The following is a 22909-nucleotide window of genomic DNA, read 5'->3' as shown; positions in this document are numbered from 1 at the left end:
CTAGATCTGGATACGTAAAGAAAACTCTATTTGTTTAGAATTTCGATTTTGCTCACAAAGGTTTGGCACAGCTTGAGTAATTCCCGTTTTCTACCATTGTTTTCCACTGGTGTTCCTTATTTTTGCTTAAATCTAGAATTCTAATAATTTTATTATTATTATTGAAAACTCGCGGAACAGGTATAAAGAGTTTACATATTTAGAATTATCCTCATTGAGCATGTTTTCTAACTCCATATGTTGTATCTCATATGCAAATTAAAAGATCTGACTGATATTTTTCAACATTCTTCATACGCCATAGAAACATATAACAAATGTCACTCTCAGTGTAGTGAAACCTAGGTAAAGTCTCAAGAAAGCGGAATGTTAACGGAATCTAAATATTAATTTCTCATTGAAAATCTTGAGAACCATTTGCCGATCACTTTGAAAATTTCTGAAATGGATATGCTTTGTTAGAAAGCGTTGTTTCTAAGTATTGTAATATTTTTCATATGAATGCATTGTAGACATAATTTTCCTTAAGCCCGGTCGTAAGGGTGTTAAAATGTTTGGTCAATCCCACTATTAGTTAGTAAAAGAGTAGTCCAAGAGTAGACAGTGGGCGGTGAAGACTAGCTGCCTTCCTTCTAGTCTTACACTGCCAAATTAGGGACGGCTAGCGCAGATAGTCCTGGTGTAGCTTTGTTCGAAACTCAAAAACAAACAAAGTTAAACTGCAATATAACAGCGCAATTTCTTATAATTTTCAGTGGTTTTGTCAGCTTTTTCTTCTTCCGTTTTGGTCAATTTAATCACTTAAATTATAGTTAAATATTCAGATCGAACCAATAAGCAAAAGACAATGCTCTTCAGATCCGACTATTTACGACTTGCAAAGTTTTTTTTCTATTCTTGTGATTTAACGCTAAAGCAAAAGAAAAAAAAAGTAGAATGAAAAATTTATCGAAAAACCAAATTTACAGCTTTTTTTCAAATCAAATCCTCTTAGACCCGGCACGGCCAGATGGTTGTGGTGCTCGATTCGTAATCTGAAGGTCGCGGGTTGGAGTCCCCGTCACAACAAACATGCTCGCCCTTTCAGCCGTGTGGGCGTTATAATGTAACGGTCAATCCCACTATTCATTGGTAAAAGAGTAGTCTACGAGTTGACGGTGGACGGTGATGACTAGCTGCTTTCCCTCTAGTCTTATACTGCTAAATTAGGGACAGCTAGCGTAGATAACCCTCGCGTAGCTTTGCGCGAAATTCAAAACAATCAAGCAAACAAACAATCAAATCTTCGAAAGTTTCCTTGCTTATTAAAGAGGATTTACCATAAAACTTGAGTTTAGCATAGGCGAGTTAAGTCTTTTAAACCCCCGAATAACTGATTTTATCAGGAAAGTATATTTGTTACATTAAACATTTTAATCTCCTCCATATATTTCTATAATTATTAAATGTACATTTAGAAAGACGTATCTGAAAAGTGCCGCACATGATCTTCCAATGAAAGTTTAGTATTTAAAAGAGTAATTCTAACACTTAAGAATAACTTGAAAATAAAGAAAAGAAAAGATATATATATATTAGTTAGTTTTGTTTTCTTATGGAACATACTGTTGACCGTAATATAGGTGTTGCATGTTTTTCTATAATTACCTTTACATTCAGTGTAGTTGCATTGACTACTCATACAGTTTTCCTTGACGTCGTGTTTCTATGTTTATAACATTCATTTTCGTAATTATTTAAGGTAAGTAGTCTTACCAACAAATGTATTGCAGCTTAAGATATAGAAAGGAAATATTACGTTAACAGAGTACATGAATTTCAGCTTTGAATGATTAATTCACTGTAGCTTCGCCTACACATATATAAAAAGAAAGAGCGATTATATTGCTTTGAAACACAGTTTCGTAACTGAATAATTCTAGGTTTTTATAATTTTTGATCCCACAAGTGTCAAAAGCGTACCAGGTGTAACGTCAGATGTATTGTTATCAAAGTGAATCATAAAAAGCAACACATAATTATCCTTTCAACACAATTAACAAAGGTGCATATACTGTTGAGTGTAAGGCGTGTTATTCTTGTGTTCAACTAGCTTGTTTTCACTCTACCCTACTGTTATAAAATAAGGCGTGATATTATTTTCTTGTTATGTCTTGATCAATATGAAGTAATATGTGATATTTTCTTGTTATGTCTTGATCGGTATAAAGTAAGACATGATATTATTTACTTTGTAGGTCTTATCGGTATAGAGTAAAACATTATTTTCTTGTTATGTCTTGATCATCGGTATAAAGTAAGACATGATATTATTAACTTTGTAAGTCTTATCGGTATAAAGTAAAACATGTTATTTTCTTGTTATGTCTTGATCGGTACGAAGTAAGACATGATATTATTTATTTTGTATGTCTTATCGGTATAAAGTAAAACATGATATTATTCACTTGTTATGTCTTATCGGTATAAAGTAAAACATGCTATTATTTACTTGGTATGTTTTATCGGTATAAAGTAAAACATGATATTATTTACTGTGTATGTCTTATCGGAATAAAGTAAAACATGATATTATTTACTTGGTATGTCTTATCGGTATAAAGTAAAACATGATATTATTTACTTTGTATGTCTTATCGGTATAAAGTAAAACATGATATTATTTGCTTGGTATGTCTTATCGGTATAAAGTAAAACATGATATTATTTACTTGGTATATCTTATCGGTATAAAGTAAAACATGATATTATTTACTTGGTATGTCTTATCGGTATAAAGTAAATCATGATATCATTTTTTTATGTCTTGATCGGTATAATGTAATGGATGATATTGTTCTTTTAATATTTATAGAACTTGCCTATTACAAATTAACACGTCATAAGCTCTCTTAATATTTTTCGAACTGCATGCCTGTTACAAAGTAAGACGTCATTTTTCTATCTGGATATTCATTATCGTGATTGGTTAGGAAAGTAAGACGTGATATTGTTAGGTAAGACATTTAAGTTTTCGTTAGTACACATATTAAAAGTTGGTTTTAGTTTAACTTATACTCACTGTATTACTTGAGAAAGCCGTACTATTCTTTTCTTGCTGTTCATCAAATCAGCTGGTTACTAAGACTTGATATTTCTGTCTCTGTTCATCGTTTTAACTGGTGTAAACTATCTTGATATATAACCGATACAAAAGTGCACTCCCTACTCTAACGTGGTCTTTAATGTATAAATAGAAATGCATGTCATCAAAAGGTGTGGCAAGATATAAAATAACTTTACACAACTTATATGAACATATGAAATGAACAAGTCGTCTTTTTCATCTGTTCTTTTTGCCCTAACCGTATTATCAGTGTAAAAATCAGTTTAGTGTAAGTTATTTTATACCTGTCTACCTTTGGTAAGCTTCATGGATTAAAAGGTTAAAACTTGACGTTCGATTCTCGCGGTGAGCACAACGTATAGAATACAAAAAAATAATATTGAGCAGTTTTGAACTGAACTAATAGTAAACCTTCTTATAGTACTGCTACCAACAATCAAGACAGAGATATAACACAAAGTTATTGCTTGCAGCAATTCTTATAACTTAAAATAATTATCTTTAAAATTTCACCAAAGCGTCAGAATGAGGAATTGCTAGAATATTAATGAGGCGGGAAACGTAGTCTGGTGATGAACAACAAACCACACAAGTGACAAATATACACTTTCCATCTTCATCACGTGTGACATTTCAAATCTTCCATTACTTCCCCAATATCATTCGCACTTAACTTACTGTCTGGATTAACATGTAACTTCAAGTGTCGACATTTCAAGTAATGAATTTCCAATATCTTGTACTAGAGATAGTAGATAATTTTTTTCGATTTTCAATTATTCGAAAAATATAAAGAATGCTTTCCTTTATTAGGAGTTATTGTATTAGAATTACAATACGTTAATTTTAAGTATAGATTATAAGGTAACTCATAAAATATGTGACTTACATTTAATATATTATATACCTAAGCTACAGAAGAGTCGCTGGTATTAAAACTCACTCATACTTTATCTAATAGATTATAGGTTTAGTCGGTAGGTCTTTCGTAGTGTAAACACTAATTTTCAACCAGTAGCTCGTTTGGTGGTTGATAAGGTAGAGCTTGAGTAGAAAGTTTTGTTTGCACTACGCTCAATATGTTAATTTTCATATTTTCTGAATATATATAAATATACATCAATAAGCAGAATCATCATATCCAAAAATCTTAAAACACAGAAATGTTGAGCATAAAATTTATAATGCGTTTGAATAAACATAGGTCACTGAAAAATTAGGAAAACCGATGTGAGTAATATTTATTATGTTTTATTTTTTTATATCACAGCTGTTAATGATATAGTTATAACGAAGACGATAACGCTTCCGTGTGGAACATTTGTTTAATTAGTAATACATATCTATTACTAAATATTCTAGTTTCATAATGACAACTTTGAAAGTTCTTAGGAAAAAAAAAGAAACATTTCACATTCCATGCCAGCAACTTATGTTTCATAAATTAATCCACATACATAGTTTCCTTTTTCCATAACAGTTAAAATTTGTCAACGAATCATAGAATTTTCAGGGTTACAGCTATGTTCTCTAACAAACAGGTTTTATTCAGTAGATTCAGCTAGAAATCAGCTGGTTAGCGTTGAAACATAAAGTGGTTAAACGATGTTTTGTTACACTTGATATATGCACGTGCGTGTTCGAAGCCATAAAAAACTTTGTACCGTTCATGGATTTATCAGTTCCGTATATGTTTTAGTACTCTCATGCCATATAGGATTAAATATATATGTATATATAACTCGCATAATCCAGGCATACAATATTATAATCTCTATTTCCTGTAGCAGTTACTATTCCATATAAGAACATTTGTGAGAGCATAATCTTGAAAATTGATGAGTTATAGAATGATTTAGTGACCAACCAACAATGAAAGGTATTCTATATATTCAAACATCAAAAAAATATATTTTTATTTTCCTATATCGATGTTCTAATGTAGGTTTTTCTAACAATTGCACCCTTATTAGATTTGAACGTTGTAGTTTGGTAAATGGTGCTTTGACTTCAACAGATTCATAGTCGCAGATATTGAAAGGTAAGCTTACTAAATACATTATATTACAGTTACTAGTGGGATTAATTAAAAGATATTGTAAGCAAATGCAAAAATCTGAAACATTATATGATGTAGCATGTTCTGTTTTGACGAAAATAAAAAGTTTTTATTTCTCAGATAAATAATGCGTATGCTTCATATCTGTTCAAACATTCGCACATTTACCACTTAGTTTTTCAGAGATAACATGGTTAAGATTCCAGCGTCACAAGTCATGGTTATATATAGCGCAATAATGAAAGCTCTCAACTAAAGATAGGCTTAACCAATGGTATTATAAATATTCATTAGACGCTAAACAATTAAATGTTTATACACAGCGAGTAAGAGAGCTTAAAACTAAGCTGGATAAGGAAAAACTATTAAACGGAACAATTAATAAAACTTAAATTATAAAGTTTACTACCTAAACACTTTTAAAGTATTCACGAGAACATAATCGGCGACATGAAAAATATTTTAGAATGTTTATAAGTGGTTGGTCTTAATTTTAAGACTGAAAATGCATCAGTATGTACTAGCTAATTCTAATGGTTCCCATACCCTTAATATGGTATGGTTTGTTTGACGTTATACAAAAAACTTCACAATAGGCTATTTTTGTTGTACTCGCTACAGATATCGAAAAAAAAAAGTCTTCACAGACATAAAGACGACCACGAGCTCACCGGTCTGTGGTGTAGCCAAAAACGTTTCACACACATTAACAGGGACAATTAAAATATTGTCATTTTGAAAGTACTCTAAAGTGTTACAAAAACATTAACAAAGACTACCAAGAAGCCAACAGCTTGCAAAATGGCCTAAAGATGTCATAAATACAGTAAGAGGGACGATTAAGAGATCACCGGTGGTGTAAAAATAATAAACGGTTTTTGTTTTAAAGTTAAGATATTTATTTCCCTAATAAATTTCTCACACTATCTTTAATACTCTTTGTCGTTTTATTTTTCTTTGACTAGCTGTACCAGTATTGGCTTGGCATGGCCAGCTGGGTTAAGGCGTTCGAATCCTAATCTGAGAGACGCGGGTTCGAATTCTCATCACACCAAACATGCTCGCCCTTTCAGCTGTGGGAGCGTCATAATGTAACGATCACTCCCACTATTCGTTGGTAAATGGTAAAAGAGTAGCCCAAGAGTTGGCAGTGGATGGTGATGACTAGCTAGGTGCCTTTCTTCTAGTTTTACACTATTAAATCTACTAGCGCAAATTGTCTTCGTGTAGCTTTTGTGTAAAATTAAAAACAAAAAACAACGATATGCCTGCAGACTTAAAACGCTAGAAATTGTGTTTCAATACCCGTGGTGGGCAGAGCAAAGATAGCCCCTTATTTAATTGTGCTTACCAAGAAACAATATGCCATTAATGTTAGGTAAAACCATGCTAATACTACTAATGTGACAGCAAGAAACTAACGTGTATAGGAGATCACAAATATGATTTACAAATAAAACATAAGTTTAGTGCATTTAAGGTTTCACAAAGTTCTACAGAGTTGGATAACTGAAACATTGCAAAGAAATGTAGCTACACGAAAATACCTTATTATTAGTAAGGCTCTACTTCTTTGATCACAACTCAATAAAGCGCTTCAAAAAGTAATTTGAAATTTATCAGTTACCACGCGTATCTTGGAAGCTACGTACATAAGATTGAGGTTTCCAGTTCAGGGTTCCTGAGGCACAACACAAGTTGTTTATGCTACAAGTATGTCTCTTCAATGAACCAATAATCACTATAGAAATAGCATAAACACTGACTTATTATGTGAAAAGGTAATCAACGCGTATATTTTGACATACTTTAGGTACAGTAAACGTAACTAACTCATTTTAGGCGTATAGATAGTTAAGGTGTTAATTTTTTGAATACTAAAGGTACAGAAGGACTCACTTGCTAAGTTTCCAAGCAACTAACGCATTCACAAGCACTTGGGTGTTAAGTGTTAAATTCTTGAACAATTGGTGAATTATAACTTGTTTATTAAATGTTAATTTTATCGACATAGTTACATACGATGTACGATCACTTACTTAACATTAGGCATAGAAATGTTGGTGTTAGGTATTAAAGCAATAAAATGTCAATACCATAAGATTGTAGGTGTAAAACTTGAGAAATATGATTCGGAACCCCTTAGGTGTTAAAGTAGTCAACATAAGATACACGACTAATTAAATGTTAAACTTTTGAATGATTCATTTGTATAGGGTGCACAACCACTTTAGTTATTGCACTACTTAACAAAATATGCAGAGAGATCTATTCAAATAAGCACAACGAACACGTAAATACCTAAACTTCTGAACGCTGTTTAGGCGATAGAATTATTAAATACAAGTTTCAAAACTACTTAGCTGATTGTTGCAAAGTTAACCAACTTATATTTTACAGAGGATTACATGTTAAGGATTTATAAACTTGGATACAATTACAGAAACTTCTAATGATAATTGTATAGAGTTTACAGAAACTACTAATGATAATTGTATAGAGTTTTGTTTATAATTTCTATAGAAAAGCCATTACCACGACCTTATACATAAAGATCTACATTATCTCTTTCACAATGCATCATCAAAATGGCACTATACGTTCATGAAGGACAGAAGCTCTCAATGAAATATTACCCAACGACTATTTTTAAGACGTTGTTTTACATCACAATGTAAAGTTCTGCACTTGAAAGAGACTTGCAATTTCAAGTGCAATACTTCATAACAAAGAAACAAGAACTTTAATACCAATTAGCATCAGTTTTAGTTTCTCTAGAAGGCGCTTTAAAATGCTTTCCAACTTTTTACTCTTGCTTTTGATAGACATCATTCGAGAAAACACAGTACAGTTATGTGGTATACTTTCCTTGAATGTTCTTCAAACGCACATCTGTACGTCTTGGTTTTTCATTACCTATGAGGATTCTTCAAGTTTGCATCAATTTGTACATGTCGGTCTTTGGTAGCCAATAAGGATTCTTCAAATTCAGATCTATTTGTACGCTTCAGTCTTTGGTGGTCAATAAGGATAAAATATTTGGGATAAAAATAGAATTAGCTTTTTTATGTAGTATTTATAACATAAAATGAATAACAGGATTTCTTAAAATACTAGAATTGTTTATGTACAGATATGAAAAAAATCTATTGGTTCTGTAAAGAACAACTGTCACTTGAAATGAAATTTATTTTAACACTAAATGGTATGCAAATTTCTAGTGCAATATTTACTTATATGCATGTTTAAAGGTTAGAAAGGTAGTCGTTTTACTATTGTAACCGTCTACTTAATTCTAGTTTTGACTACTGGCTATATTTCGGATGTGTTACAGTTTTCCTCTACAATTTGAAAAAAAACCCTCTCTTTGGTGGCTCAGAGGCAAGTCAAAAGGCTTGCAACGCTAAATTTCTAGATTCGATATCCTTGATTGGTAGAGCACAAATAGTTCACTGTGTAACTTTGTGCTTAACATTAAGAAAAACAGAATTTTCTGAAATCTGTATACTACAAAGCAAATTTGGACTGAGATAAAAAGTTTTGAAAAATTCATAAAAACTGTTTTCGTTTTTGATATTTATCAAGCAGTTACACTCTCATGTAATTTTATAGTATTTTAGTTCATCTGCCTTTGATCCAGTGGTCATCAGACAGACTAAGGCCAAACAAAGCTTACTTATGTGCTAACTCAAATTACGTTCTATAATCAGTGCCTCTGACCAGAATTGTTTCTAACAAAAAAATCATGTAACATCACATGATATCACAAGATCATATCTCTTATTAACATACTCTATTTCAGCCAGTATTATTAGCTCGTGTCAACGTGGTATTGGCTTTTGTTTGATACATCGAAACTTTTTGTATGGACACTCTTAAAAGTAAAGTAATAAAACAATAATATTTTCAAAACGCGATCCAAAACTCGAGCGCTTTCGAATAGTTGACTTTCTTCTTCAGGAGAAGAACAGTCAACTATTCGAAAGTGCTGGAGTTTTGGGGCTCGCTTTAAAAATAAAACAACAATAATTCAAAGATGTGTGTGTACACACAGGTATTCAGTTAGACATTAAACATAAGACTAAACAGATGCAAGGACTTTGAATGAATACCACGATAAATTAATTATTCAAGTCAGAAAATTTAAAGCATGTATCTTATGTACCTATTAATTTGTTTCATACTTTAAATAGTATAATTTAAAACTCTGCAACAGAATAAATTAAGAAAGATGGGACTAAAAGGAAGAGAGAGAACAGCCCTCATTGTAAAGAAGATGGAAATCATTCTGTAGTAAACAAACTTTTAGCATTATTAGTCACAATCCAACGTCTTCATTGGAGAAGTAATCAATGGTATAGTTAATATAAAATATCATAATGTCTATCAATCACATATCTTTATATATTAAATACCCCAAGTTAAATTACATGATACACTTATGCACATAATCTTTAAAGAATGTCGACATAGAATGAGTGATTCATTCCTAATTTCATAGTATAACTATATATACATTTATACGTTCAAATACTGATGAATACTTGATTGCTATAACACATGGTAGTTATTAGTAACACTTTTGATTAACTGTAAACAGATAGATTGCAATAAACCATTCCAGTAGGAACTCACTTTATCAGCCCGTGGTTTGTATTTCAGCAATATAATGATCCTAAGAATATGTTAAAAACTTACGAGAACAGGTAACAGACAGCTATAACAACAGAACTCCTTGACCTCAAATTTTAGCGTTACTGAGGGAATTTGGAACTGTATAGACAAGGAAGAGGTCAGGGGACAAATAAACAACCTGGAGAATTGTGTGACAAGCTACAGCGTACTTAACAGATCATTCCATGGAGGTTTATTAATAACTCGATGACATCATGTTAACCAGGTATCCTACTATAAAAACAGCAAACGAGTTAATAATGTATGAAGTTATATCTGTGTACTATTATTATGATTACGTCTATTGTAAGTATGTAGAGGGTTTAACTTCTTTTGCTTATATGAAATTAAACTTTATTCTGCAATAAGTATATTTCAATAACGTTTCTATATTAATACAAGAAATAAACGACCTTATAATACCTAAATGTTGTTTTTATTTAATTAACTCTCAGTCTTTCAGTTTGCAGCTTTTTTAGAAGCATTCACTAAAACACAATCATATAATGGTGATTGTACTGTCAGCTTCGGTTTGTTTTTTACTAAACGCTTGTAAAGAAGCTGTAAAGCGAAACGTTGAGTGTCTAATTAAATAAAAACAACATTTTGGCGTTACGGGGTCGTTTATTTTTAATATTAATATCTCTTCTATACACAAACATACACTACAAAGTTAATGTTCAATATTTATTTCCATTGTTTTTATATATATCTTAATTAATTATTCATTCACCTAATACAGTGTCTTATTTCATTTTAAGCGGGGTTTTGGAAATCATGCCAGTTTCTAATCGCCAACGATAAAATACACTTAAATCAAAAATTAAACAATTTTGCCCCCCAGTGGCTCAGCGGTATGTCTGCGGACTTACAACGCTAAAAATCGGGTTTCGATACCCGTGGTGGGCAGAGCACAGATAGCCCATTGAGTAGCTTTGTGCTTAATTCTAAAGAACAACAACAAACTATTTTAAAGTCGAGTTTTGACGTCAAAAACTTACTTAATTCGCTACAACTTAAGCTGTGGATACGTTGTAAAAGGGACGGTCAATCCTTAGCAAGGATGTCGACGCTGACAGTTGAGTGTCTTCCCTCTGGACAGTAGTTCAAAATTAGGTAAGAGCGAAGAAAGCTTTAGTAGTTTTTTCATCTCTGTATACAAAAGGAAGTCTGTTTGTCCACTTTACATTCCCACATCTTTTGTTGCTCTCAACCAAGCCTGAACTATATACTCTTACACACTCCAAAGAAGTAACATAGAGAGTCAGCATTTGCATATTCTTTTATTTTATCCTCGAGAGTGTTATGCATCTCCCACGGTATGCTGTTGATCTCTTAGAAACTTCGAAGCGATTCTTAGGGTACCTTGTGAAGTGACCCTCAGATTTGACTTCCCCTTCTAAAGGCGTTCTGATTTGATCACCCCCAAGTTATCCTTTTTGGGAGTCTCTATGTATCCATATATAAATCTTTACCAAACTTCTACGGTGACACAGACGGGTTGGCAAATTCGACCCTCCCTGGAGGCCCCTTGTCTGTCTGTGTGTACGCCTTTAATATTTTCAGTTTTTGACTCATCTAACTTGAGACCTGGCATGTTCCTTTATGGCCCCTCGAGGAGCGACATAGGGTGGTCGACGTTCGGATCTGGTCTCTCTATCTCTCCTGTGGATTGTACGATTACGTCAGATAATATGAATATATATATATATCCATATACGTTTATACATGATTTGATACTTTGAAACTTGAAGTACTAACTCCCGTTGTTTGCGTTTACTTACAGGAAATATTTTTGTTCTTTACGCACGAGTAAATTATATGACGCAATTTTAGTTATCAAATTTGATTTAAAACCGTTAGATAGTGGTCGAAAATATCATTAAAAGAAAAATACTCAACTGATGAATCATTGTATTATAACCATTATGAGTTTTTTTACAACATTGCATTTTCCTAGATATGATGACATAATAAATTAATCATATTAAATCTAAGTAACTTTCTTGGATTACAAGTTAATAATATAAGAACAAGTTCGAACAAGAACGTCTGGTAACGAACTCAGTGATGCTACTATACAACAAAATTATCTGTAACTAGTAAACTTTAAATAAACTTTAAGTGTCCTTTAAAATACAAGTATAATTAAACACCGTATCGATTGGGATAGAGTGAATAATCTTTATGTGTATATTTATGGGATATATATCTGAATGAAACAGTGTACAAATAAAATATTTTAGCAAAGTTGATTATCATTTGAAATGTAAACACAGTTCAACAGTCTATCGTTTCGGATACAGGAAACTTTTATGAAGCATAGTGAATGGTTTCTATATTCATATAAAATAACATAGCATCTAGTGTAGCAGTCAGAGGACAACAATAAAAGAAGACATATCATAGTAAACGGAACAAACTGTCAGAAGTCTTGATATTGGTGATACTAGTTTCAACACATTCGCGTGTTCTCTTCAGTCTCACGCTGTCAGACAACGTAAGATTGAAGAGGACACACGAATGTGTTCAAACTAAATTTCCATATCAAGACTTCAGCTAGTTTGTTCCGTTTACTTACTTGATAATGAGATAAGAAAGGAGGGTTTTAGCGACGCTAATTGCAACGACAGTTTACGTGTTCCGAGAGAAGTGACTACTATTTCTTAAAGACATCTCTTGACTTAAATTCATAGCAATAATAATAAGAAAAAAAACACACCAGTATTGAAATTTTTATATAAAAACCCATTTTAATTATAGCTTATTCCATTACAAAGTAACATTTTGTATTCAAAATTTTTGGGCAGGAATAATAAAAAATGATAACTTATATGAAAGACGTAGAATGTAATCGCTGGGTGATGTTTAACTTCTGATCACAGGGGCAATAACATTTTTATTTACAAAATAATTTTCTATTAATCACCAAGAAAATTCTTACAGTTAAAACCCTGCTGGCACTAATTCTATGTTAACTGAATATATCATTAACTTCACAGAGTGTAAATTATTCTTATGTCTCGATATGTAATTTTAAGATGTTTCATACCTTCAAATCGAAACACATCATTTTAGGTACATATTGTATTTCATGCTTTCAAGTGCAAAACAACAACAAATGTATTTAATACAGCACAATGTTGTTGCAAAATGTTTCATTTTAAACGAGTGACTTTTGTTTCGTTGTTCAGTATAAAGTTGTTTGGATATAGTTAACACTTACAGTAATGACATATTTTTGATATGCCATCTAGAGTACGCAATATTTTACAGCTTGAAAAAGTTGGAATGTATTTTTAACTCGCAATTCTTTTTACATCACGAACAAACTTCACATGATAAGATTTACTTTCCAAACACAACGTGCCATTGTATAGTATTGCTTTCTTGATCGTAGAAAAAACTGACGGACCTGGCTCATGTTTCTTACTCCAATCAGTGACAACTGTTTAAGAAGATTAATGACTTTAGTTACTGTTTTGATCTTCTAGATAAAGTAAGACTGGTAGAGATAATTCTAGTCTGTATTTGGCTGTTCAGTTTAACAGTAGCCTTATAAGTCCAAAACGTCTAAGGCAGCATGTACGCGTGATAGTATCTATATTCGTTTCTATACATGAACAAGATATTCATGATATATTCTTTTCACGCATAATTGTTGTGCTATATATTTATTGTAAACTGTTCCACCCTCAACAATCGATTTTTTTAACATTGGTTTCGCTCAGTTGATAATGCCACGTATTAAGAATATATTTTCAAACTATTGTCATTTCGAAACCAATGCATAAACTGTTTTAAAATTTTTGTGTTGGTAGTCTCTCAAACTTAAAATGCTGGGTCTCCCAAACATGTTTTTTAACATTGGAGCCGCAATCTTTCAAGATTGTTTCACAGACAAATGCTGTGTTAATTATTTTGGTGTTTCACAAGTTTCATATAATGGAGTTCCACATACGATTCTTGTATTGTTTTCTTATGTGACATGTGATGTCGGTCTTATCTAATCTAACCTTATCTAATTACAATCTTGGTACCAATAGAACAAAATAATAGAATGCTGTTGTTAGTTGTTATAATGAATAAATTACATAGTGGGTGTTTTATGTCCAGACAAGCAAAAAAACAATAAATTTTCAATCAACAGGAATTGAAGTCTTACGAATTTTTAATGAAGTCATGTGCTGGTTCTGTTAAATTCATCATAGAATCTTGTATGTGGTTACATACTTTATAAATCCAACTAACTTAGTCGTGTTTCCATTATAAGGCTTTGACGATTTTTTTAAGGATACATGTAACTGTAAAGAACAAAAAGGAAAAGGTTCATTTGTTTTTATTATTAGTCTGACGTATGTGCGAAAATAATATTTGAAGTCTCGTTTAATCGTAATAGATGTAATTAAATTGTTGTCATATTAACATGAATACGTAAGTTATTTGAACTCTTAAAATTTAGACAGAGAAATATATCCAAGGCTAAACTATCAAAATGTACGACATAAAATAGACACTACGTTATAAAAACCAAACTACTGAATCTACTCTATACGTAAGAGATACCAAAGTATTGAATCTAGTGTATGAATCTAGTGGTACTAGATTCTAAAGGTACTAAAATCTACGTATCTTTATACTGTGAAACTAAAGTAGGGTATTTTTTTAACATATTTTTTTATCAGGGCTTTCCGTTTGGTACACAGTGGTGATTAAGACACTCAACTCGCTATATGTGAGCCGAAAAGTAGAAACACTTAATCGAACACGATCGCCCTTTCAGCAGCGAAAGTGTTATAATGTGTCAGTCAATCGCGCTATTCACTGGTAAAAATAGTACTCTAAGAGTTGGTGATGAGTGACGTTGACTAGCTTCCCTGTAGTGAGGGCTCGCATAGATAGCCCTCGAGTAGCTTTGCATGAAGTTCAACAAACAAACAATACTAAGACTTACATCGGTGGTTGAACGATAACTTAAAGGCTTATAACTTTAAAGTTTGAGGCTTGATCCCTGCAGTTAGCACAACACAACCCAACAGAAAATCAAAGTATATTACTAAATTCAGGTAATTTTGACAGTCAGTAAAGTGTAATTCTTCTAATTTCCTATTTACCATTAAGGAAATAATACAATATTTAGAGATATTTAAAAGGTTTGTTTCAAAGATAAACTTTTAATATTACTAATGCTAAAAGAAATACTATGACTTAGATAAAAAACTTTAAGATTGGTAGATTAAAAACCATCGTTTAGGCTTAATATTTTTCACATTAAACAAAAATAGCAAAAAATAAATCTTCATTTTTTTATAAAAACGAATAATATTCGTTACAGTAAAAAGGTTTGCACACTTAAATTACAAAAAAAGTATCTGATCATATATTATATGGTACATAAAATATATTAAATCTTTTACATAACATATATTAGATCTTTTATTCGAGCATATAGAATTTGCTAAAAAAAAAGATCTCGCTATCATTAGTTTTCATATTTATTTAAACTTGTTTGTTTCAAATATTCACGCATAACCATATAAAGATTATCTGTTCTAGCCTTCGTTGATGAAATAAAGGAAAAGCAGCCACTGGACTAACTGTCACTTTTATTATGCAGCCCCAGTCTCAATGACCGTTTCACGATTTTCAACGGAACGGGAACTATGGAACTTCGATTCATATTCCGGAATCCTAAGCACTATGCCACGCCTGAATCTAGTTAAAGTTACTATTAGCTTTAGACGTATTTCGTTTGTGATAGGAAAACTTTATAATCTGTAGTCATTAAAAACGGCAGGAAAATTATTAAGTTTTTTAGTAATCTTGTCAGAAATTGGAAGTATAAAAGTCAGAATAAGAAACGGTAGAAGTGTTAGTAAGTTCGTATAAGTTACTTGACGGTCTGATTGTTTCGTTTCGTTCACGAATGGTGGTACCAAGAAAGAAAATATTCCACGTTTTCCCTACAATTCCAAATTAAGAAATTCTTTAAGATTCTTCCTGCTGAAAGAACATCTGGCTAACAAATTATTACACACACTTCTAATAATCAGTAAAAGGTACAGGTGAAGGCGGTATCAAAATACTTCCATTAACCCTTTTATCTTCATTACTTGTTGCGTTGCAAGCCATAATTATTAATTAATTAGCAGTGTAACTTTACACCAACTTACACAGAGTAACCGAACTCCAATATTTTTTATTGAAACAATCATATAATACAAGAGTGTAAGTTTGTATTTTTAATTGGACAAAAAGCTATAATAAATTTATCTCACAAGCGTGTTTTATTTATAAATGAAGTCAAAGAACCATTATGCATGGTTATTAATCTTGATGTATTTCATTCAAAGTACCCCATTTATGTGTTTGTGAATTATTTTTACACCCAGATACTAAACATTAACGTGGTAGTTTTATAAATCAGTATGAATGTTTACCTATTGACGTCTAGGATATTAAAAATGCATCGTAAGACTGTTGCTTGAGCGTCAAAAAAAGAAACATGATAGTCAAACAGGGGTCAGGGATATTGATTTTTTTTTCGTGGGGGGGGAGCAGAAGAAGCAATTACTTCCCCAAGAACATAAGAAAAAGATATGACATTAAAGTAATAATTTTACACTTTTACTGTGTATGTGCTATAAAGCTACAATGAAATTTCAATACAAGGACACACGCATAATTTTCTTTCTTGAAAAATCCTAAAGCTCTCAAGGGGACGTTAAGAATTTGCTGCCCCCCCTATAATTAAGTCTCCAATGGTGTTGCTACGTTGAGATATTTTTTACCGATAATGGATTATTAAAAAAAGAAGTCGACATGAAAGACGGAAACAACTGAGGAGGACATAGCAATCCCACACTAAACCTCATACAACTAGTCAGGCCTCTAATTGATTTTACTGGGTTTTTTTTTGACACTTCATCTAAAGATTATTCAACTGCTCGGATATTATTATAGAAATTCCAGTTGAAGATTCAGATTTTCAATTATTTTTTTTCTGAGAATAACGCAATGTATTATTGGATCTATTATTATAATTTCTTCTAGAAAAACAACAACAAGTTCTTAAATATATATGAAAATATAATTTCCAAGTTTTTGCTTTTACCAATTCCGCTCAATGTTGAACAAGTTTGGAGTCACGCTATCACCTATAAGCAAAACGTGAAATATTCTTAAGAAATTGTTGAATATTGTATATGTACATTGCAATAACACTTAATTAATAAATATAAACAACAACTAGAGTAAGTTTGTTTGAGAAGCTGTGAGCTGGAACACGAAATAAACTATTCAGGTATACATATGAAACGTATTTGATTTCTACTTAGCCGGCATAGTTACACTAAAATAAAAAAACATACCAGTCAGTCTAGTTTACCTAAAGGTAAAAAAAAAAGCCCAAGAACTGAAAATCTCATTGTAACAGGCTTCGAAATATAGTCACATTTAGTCACATTGTACGATATAAAAATACAAATTTAAATTAATGTTTAAGATCAACAAAAGTAAACAGAATTTATTGAAACATTATCGTCACACTAACTTGTTTCCTTCTGAGAATTACTTTCAACAGGAAATTACGTAATCGTTTAGTTGCTTCTTCAAGCACGTGTAGCCGTAGAATACACAAAGTCATGCAAGGAGCAACAGTTCATGATATTTTTAAAAACAAAGCTCAAAACCGTACAGTATATCAAAATAAAATACTGTAATGAGTAAAACGCCAGAATATAGAAATGATACCATATGTTAAGCCTGAAAGTTAAATTTTGCCAGTACTTCACCGGTGCTGAGTACCTGATGTTAATTTTAAGGCGGTACTAGTACCAGAGCTCACTTGTGTTGCTTTGTCGTTTTTATATTTACACATAGTTTTGCTATTTCGAAAACAGGCTCATTTAACCCTTGATTAAACCAATATAAATCGTTTAATGTTCGAATGGCTTCAGCTTTGTCGGGGACAAAGGGTCATCTGCGCTAGTCGTCCAAGCTGTTCCTAATTAGCTATGACAGATTAGAGAGAAAATAGCCAATCAACATCACTAATCGCTAATTCTTGGGCTACTATTTTACCAACGAATGATGGGATTGACCGTCGTATTATAACGCCCCCATAGATGAACAGGCGAATATGCTCGGTAATGGTCATCCGAACCATTGGCCTGCAGATTGTTAGTCAGGCGTCCTAACCGCCTGGACTCGCGAGGCTTCCAGGCTGCTGCTATTTTTAATACAGCATTACTTGTTTTGCGATATTGTGTATATGAAACTAACAATTCCTTATTGATTTCACCTACTTTCAAAGTTCAATGTATTAACGACCTACAATATGGAAAAAATTGCATGTCTGTTCTTACGTGCAACAATATTTTTGTCTTACGTTACGCATATTTTTTTCATTCAACTAAAACTCATTACCTGTATTAATCATTTATAAAAGTTTTTAGTGTTAAAATTACCGAGATACACTGTCCTGCAGCACATAGCAATTACATAGAAAAACAATATACACTTATCCCAAGGACAAAGTGGTATTAACGGTACGTTATGTTGGAATAGTTTTTAGTTTTGACAATGTTTCCATTTTAATAGACACACTAACATTTGTACATTACATGTAAAGTAGGGCAAAACAAACGTCCAGAAATAAAGAGACATTCGAATTTGATTATAAACTAAGTACCAGAGGCAGAGAATAAATATTTACATACTACACAAGAAACAACCAACACAATTTCAGCTTACTTAATCAAAGTCATGAAAGCTCTTGTTCGCACATCAGTTACTAAACGAAAGTACCTGCAAAACAGTGTATTATTATAAACAGTTACAACTTACACACCACGCACTGTGGAGAGCAAACACTCCCATATCACGTACTTTCACAAGTACCATTCATATATCATGTGCTTAACAGAAGAATACCTTACAAGTCACGTACTATGTAGAAACAAACAGTATATATGAAGTACAATTCATACACCATACGCTGCACACAGCTACAATTAATACGCTAACATTTGCGCATCATGTACTGAATACACTTTTAACGCTAATACACTTTGTTGAAATAACATTCTTATAATATGTGCAGTAACTCTACATAGCAGTTATTAATATTCAAAGTACCATATACAGCTACCATTTATACACGTACTTCTTAACGATAATGTTGAAGCACTATGTACTGTTTAAAACTGTCATTAATAAAATATGCAAAACATTACGTTTCCCTCTTCTTCATACCAAGTGACGTCAACTAGACGTATTACATTCGAGATTCAAGTGTACGGGTTCCTTACACAGAAACAGTAACAAAGTCTCGAGACAACTGTACGGATCCCATGTCTATACATAGTATCAACGTTCTCGAGTCTCACGGATGAACACAAGCTGGAAATCAATATTTGTAGATATACACATAGGTGGATATGATTTAGACGCACCTCAGGTGATATTGATTAGATTTAGCTGCACGTTAGATGTGCGAAAGCCGGTTTGCTATTTGCTCCGCCTATCTTCAGTGCTAAACCGTTAGGAAAAAAAATTTTTCTTGTATTCTGAAAAAAAAAAAAAAAAAGTTTGGAAAACGACAACGTCGCCACTAGCAATTTTTAGTACGTAACGCTCCTGGTCGAACAGCAAGCGACGCGATCGGAAACGAAGAATTCTGGTCTTGAGTAAAAAAGGATTAACTATCCTTACAGGACAACGGCTGCAGCTACCCTAACTTTACACAGCCGTCGTCCACCACTTTAGTCCATTTTTCCAGCAACGTTTGCCTTTCCGTTAGACGAGCTAAGGTTCATTAATCATAAGGGAGCCCCCCTCTTAACGTCGAAGAATACAACCCATTCGTCACTGACTGTATCTGCCCCTGGCGTCGGTTTGACTCAACACGTCCATGTTAGACTTCGTCTGGGCGTCTGGAAAACTACAAACTTAGAACGACTAAAAAGATTCCTTTCTCTAATTAGGCTAAAAATGTGCTTGTGAGAAGCCATTACAAGTAATTGTAAAACTAATGCTAGGTAAGGCGGTCTGTGAATGTAGTGTAGAAATATTTCATTAAGAACTAAGAAAAAATATCACATTCGAGTGTAAGTTTCAGTTTTCACTTCAGTAATATAAAATTATCAGTTAGATTTAAATGAATTCACTCAAACCAAGCTCCACCAAATTGTTTGATCTTAAGTGCAGATGTATTAAAAAAAATCAAAACATCGTATTGTCGGAAGTATTTGGAAATGTCTAGTCAGTATGCACGAGAATTATAATTGTACATTAATATGTATTCAATAAAAAACTTACAAAAAGTAATCCAGTTAAAAAAAAATTAAAAGTAGAATCCAGGAAAGCCACAGTTCGTATTATTATTTCTCTTTTGATAGAAGATATACCATCCTAGAAGATTAAAACAACAACCGATTCTACATTATTATAAGGCAAAAACCAATGTTACTAATAACAATAATAATATCACTCCACACTCCCCAGTTCTTTCTTATGAAGATCAGGCTTCTGATAATCTCTCTCTATATATATATATGTAAAAATTATGCGTTACATAATCTTGGTCTAGGTCTACAACACCTTACAAACAGCATAAGTCATATGAAGACCTACGCCAATTAGTAATTCATAACGCAAGGTTATGGTCAATATCCGAACAATGTAATATCTCACTTCATTTCAAGAAGGTAGTGTAGACCTGGAACAGTAATTATGTCAGAATTAATCCCCTTAAATTTGTGGTGAGAGATAGAAAGAAAGAAAGCAATAACATCTTCAATCTGAAACTGTGTGAAGGGGTGGCTTGAATAGTATGCTAATATACTATTCAAGTTGCAGGTATGGTGAAAATCTGTAAAGTACAAGGTCTGAGAGAGTGAAGATAAAACAATTAAGTCTAAAGATATATCTTTACATACTGTATCTAAAAAAATAACTCTCTCTCTCTCTTCGAGATAAAGGTGGTTGGGACATATTGTAACTTTTCATTATTCTAACACGTATCAATACACAGAAAAAATAATCAAATAATCTTCATAAACCTGCTCATCTATAAAAAGAAGAAATACACACGTTGCGGGACCGTAAAAGGCTTATTCCATTTTTTATAAAAGTTTATATAAAAATATATAAAAAAACTGAAGGAAAGGAAATAAATGAGGCAACAACACCATGTACCTGCTACCAAAATGACCCAGATCCAACCAAGGGTCACATATCACAACACCACGTACCTGCTACGAAAATGACCCAGATCCAACCAAGAGTCACATATCACAACACCACGTATCTGCTACCAAAATGACCCAGATCCAACCAAGAGACACATATTACAACACCACGTACCTGCTACAAAAATGACCGAGATCCCACCAAAAGACACATATCTAACTATGCATTGTTTTTGTGTTTGTTTATGTTTACTTGTTTTAAAACAAAGCTACACAATTGGCTATCTAGGCTATAGAGAATCGAATCCCGGATTTTTGTAAGTCTCTAAACTTAGCTCTGAACTACCGGGGATTTAAGTACCTTTTAACATATTGTAATATCCTCACAAACATGACACGTTAGCTTTACAATAAAATACATAAAAAATCCAACTGTCTATTCTAAACAGAAGAACATAAAATGTCGTGTTTATAAAATAATAACATATGGTTGTATTAGAAAATACTGCTTATATGATCTAGCTCTGTAAAAAGTTTCATACTAATATGTTTATGTCAGTTCAGGAGAGTGAAATACATATAAAGTAAGACAGTTATTTACTACACTGTATATAATTATACATAAAATGGCATGCTAACTGTATCCTAAATGATGTTGTATAGAAATAAACAGGAAAACTGCGATGTTCCATGTCCGTATCTAATAAAAAGAAAACATATTATAACTATTTGTAAGTCATCTTACTAGGGTTTGATTGAGAACTATTGTCCTTTAACTTAAACGAGCGTAGGTATTAACATCGCTATAGTTTAACAAATAAACGTAAATCTGCCTTTATGGTGGTTCGCGTCTGTCAGTGGTAAGGTAGCCAACCGTCACTACTTTAAAAGGGATAGACCACTCGTATGGCAGCTTGTCAAGACCACCCATCGTCAATTCTTGGACTATTCTTTTACTAACGAAAAAGGGGATTACCGGCACATTTTAACACCCCCTCGTCTAAAAAAAGCGAACATATTCGGTGTGAGAAATCGAACTCTCAACCTGCAGATTGTGAGTAGAGTATCTTAACCAGCAGGTTATGCCAGGCCTTCGAGAGAAGTGGGGGTAATCATCATACTCCTTAAATCAAAAGGAAATTATTACACTTATTACTTTTACCGTCAAATATGCTAATAGATTTTAACCAAAACTAGGTGGGGAATTGTTTGACTTAACTTTACGAGAATAGGACAAAAACATCTAAAAACTGACCCCAAACTCTACTGACATTACATTTGATATTACTGTGTGAAGTACACAAACGATCACAAAATATTTCGAATGCAAAACGGATATTATAATTATATTTTCATATATAATAAGGCAATATATATACATATATATTTTAAAGTTTGATTTTGTGTGCAAGATCTACAGTGGAATTAAACTGGAGTCGCCATAGCAACAAGCTAATATTAAACTAGTTATTAACCTAATTTGAGCAACTTGTTTTGTCGCATGTAAACGCCTATGTCTTGGAACAAGTAAAATATCACAAATGTCACAAACGTTACTCAAATAAAGTTTTATTTGATTTTATCTTCTAATGATTAGAGCACAACTTAACTATAGAATGTTGTACCTGAATATTCTTATACCTGATAATTTGACCATAGAGTGCATGTGTACGTGTGTATTTTATAGCAAAGCCAATGTGTACGTGTGTGTTTTATAGCAAAGCCACATCGGGTTGTCTGTTATGTCTATCGAGGAGAATCCAACCTCTGATATTATCACTGTAAATCCAAAGATTTATCGCTGTCCCACCGCGAGGGAGGGTTCAAAGAACGACTTATTTAATGTTATTATATATATCACTTAAAGTACTTTGTTTA

At 32.4% G+C, this 22909-nt stretch overlaps 1 protein-coding gene and 1 long non-coding RNA gene across 21 annotated transcripts in view; one reads left to right on the top strand and one right to left on the bottom strand.

The window, feature by feature from the left end:
- LOC143256811 (uncharacterized) overlaps positions 1–22909 on the bottom strand; it is a 222196-nt gene that overhangs the window by 96874 nt on the left and 102413 nt on the right. Inside the window, exon 1 of one of the 20 annotated variants that reach the window (XR_013031522.1) lies at positions 19076–20325. The exons of 17 other annotated variants lie outside the window; for them this stretch is intronic. The gene's annotated coding sequence lies outside the window, so the exon portion shown is untranslated. Of the gene's footprint in view, positions 1–7953; positions 8178–19075; positions 20326–22909 lie in introns of those variants that run through there. 2 more of the 20 variants (XR_013031514.1, XR_013031518.1) reach the window with 2 other exon arrangements.
- The window catches only part of LOC143256815 (uncharacterized), a 45706-nt gene that overhangs the window by 11265 nt on the left and 11532 nt on the right, over positions 1–22909 (top strand). The window lies entirely within an intron of this gene.

Source organism: Tachypleus tridentatus, chromosome 7 (assembly GCF_004210375.1).
Source record: "Tachypleus tridentatus isolate NWPU-2018 chromosome 7, ASM421037v1, whole genome shotgun sequence".
NCBI classification, from domain to species: Eukaryota; Metazoa; Arthropoda; class Merostomata; order Xiphosura; family Limulidae; genus Tachypleus; species Tachypleus tridentatus.
This window is presented reverse-complemented; position numbering and strand designations above follow the sequence as displayed.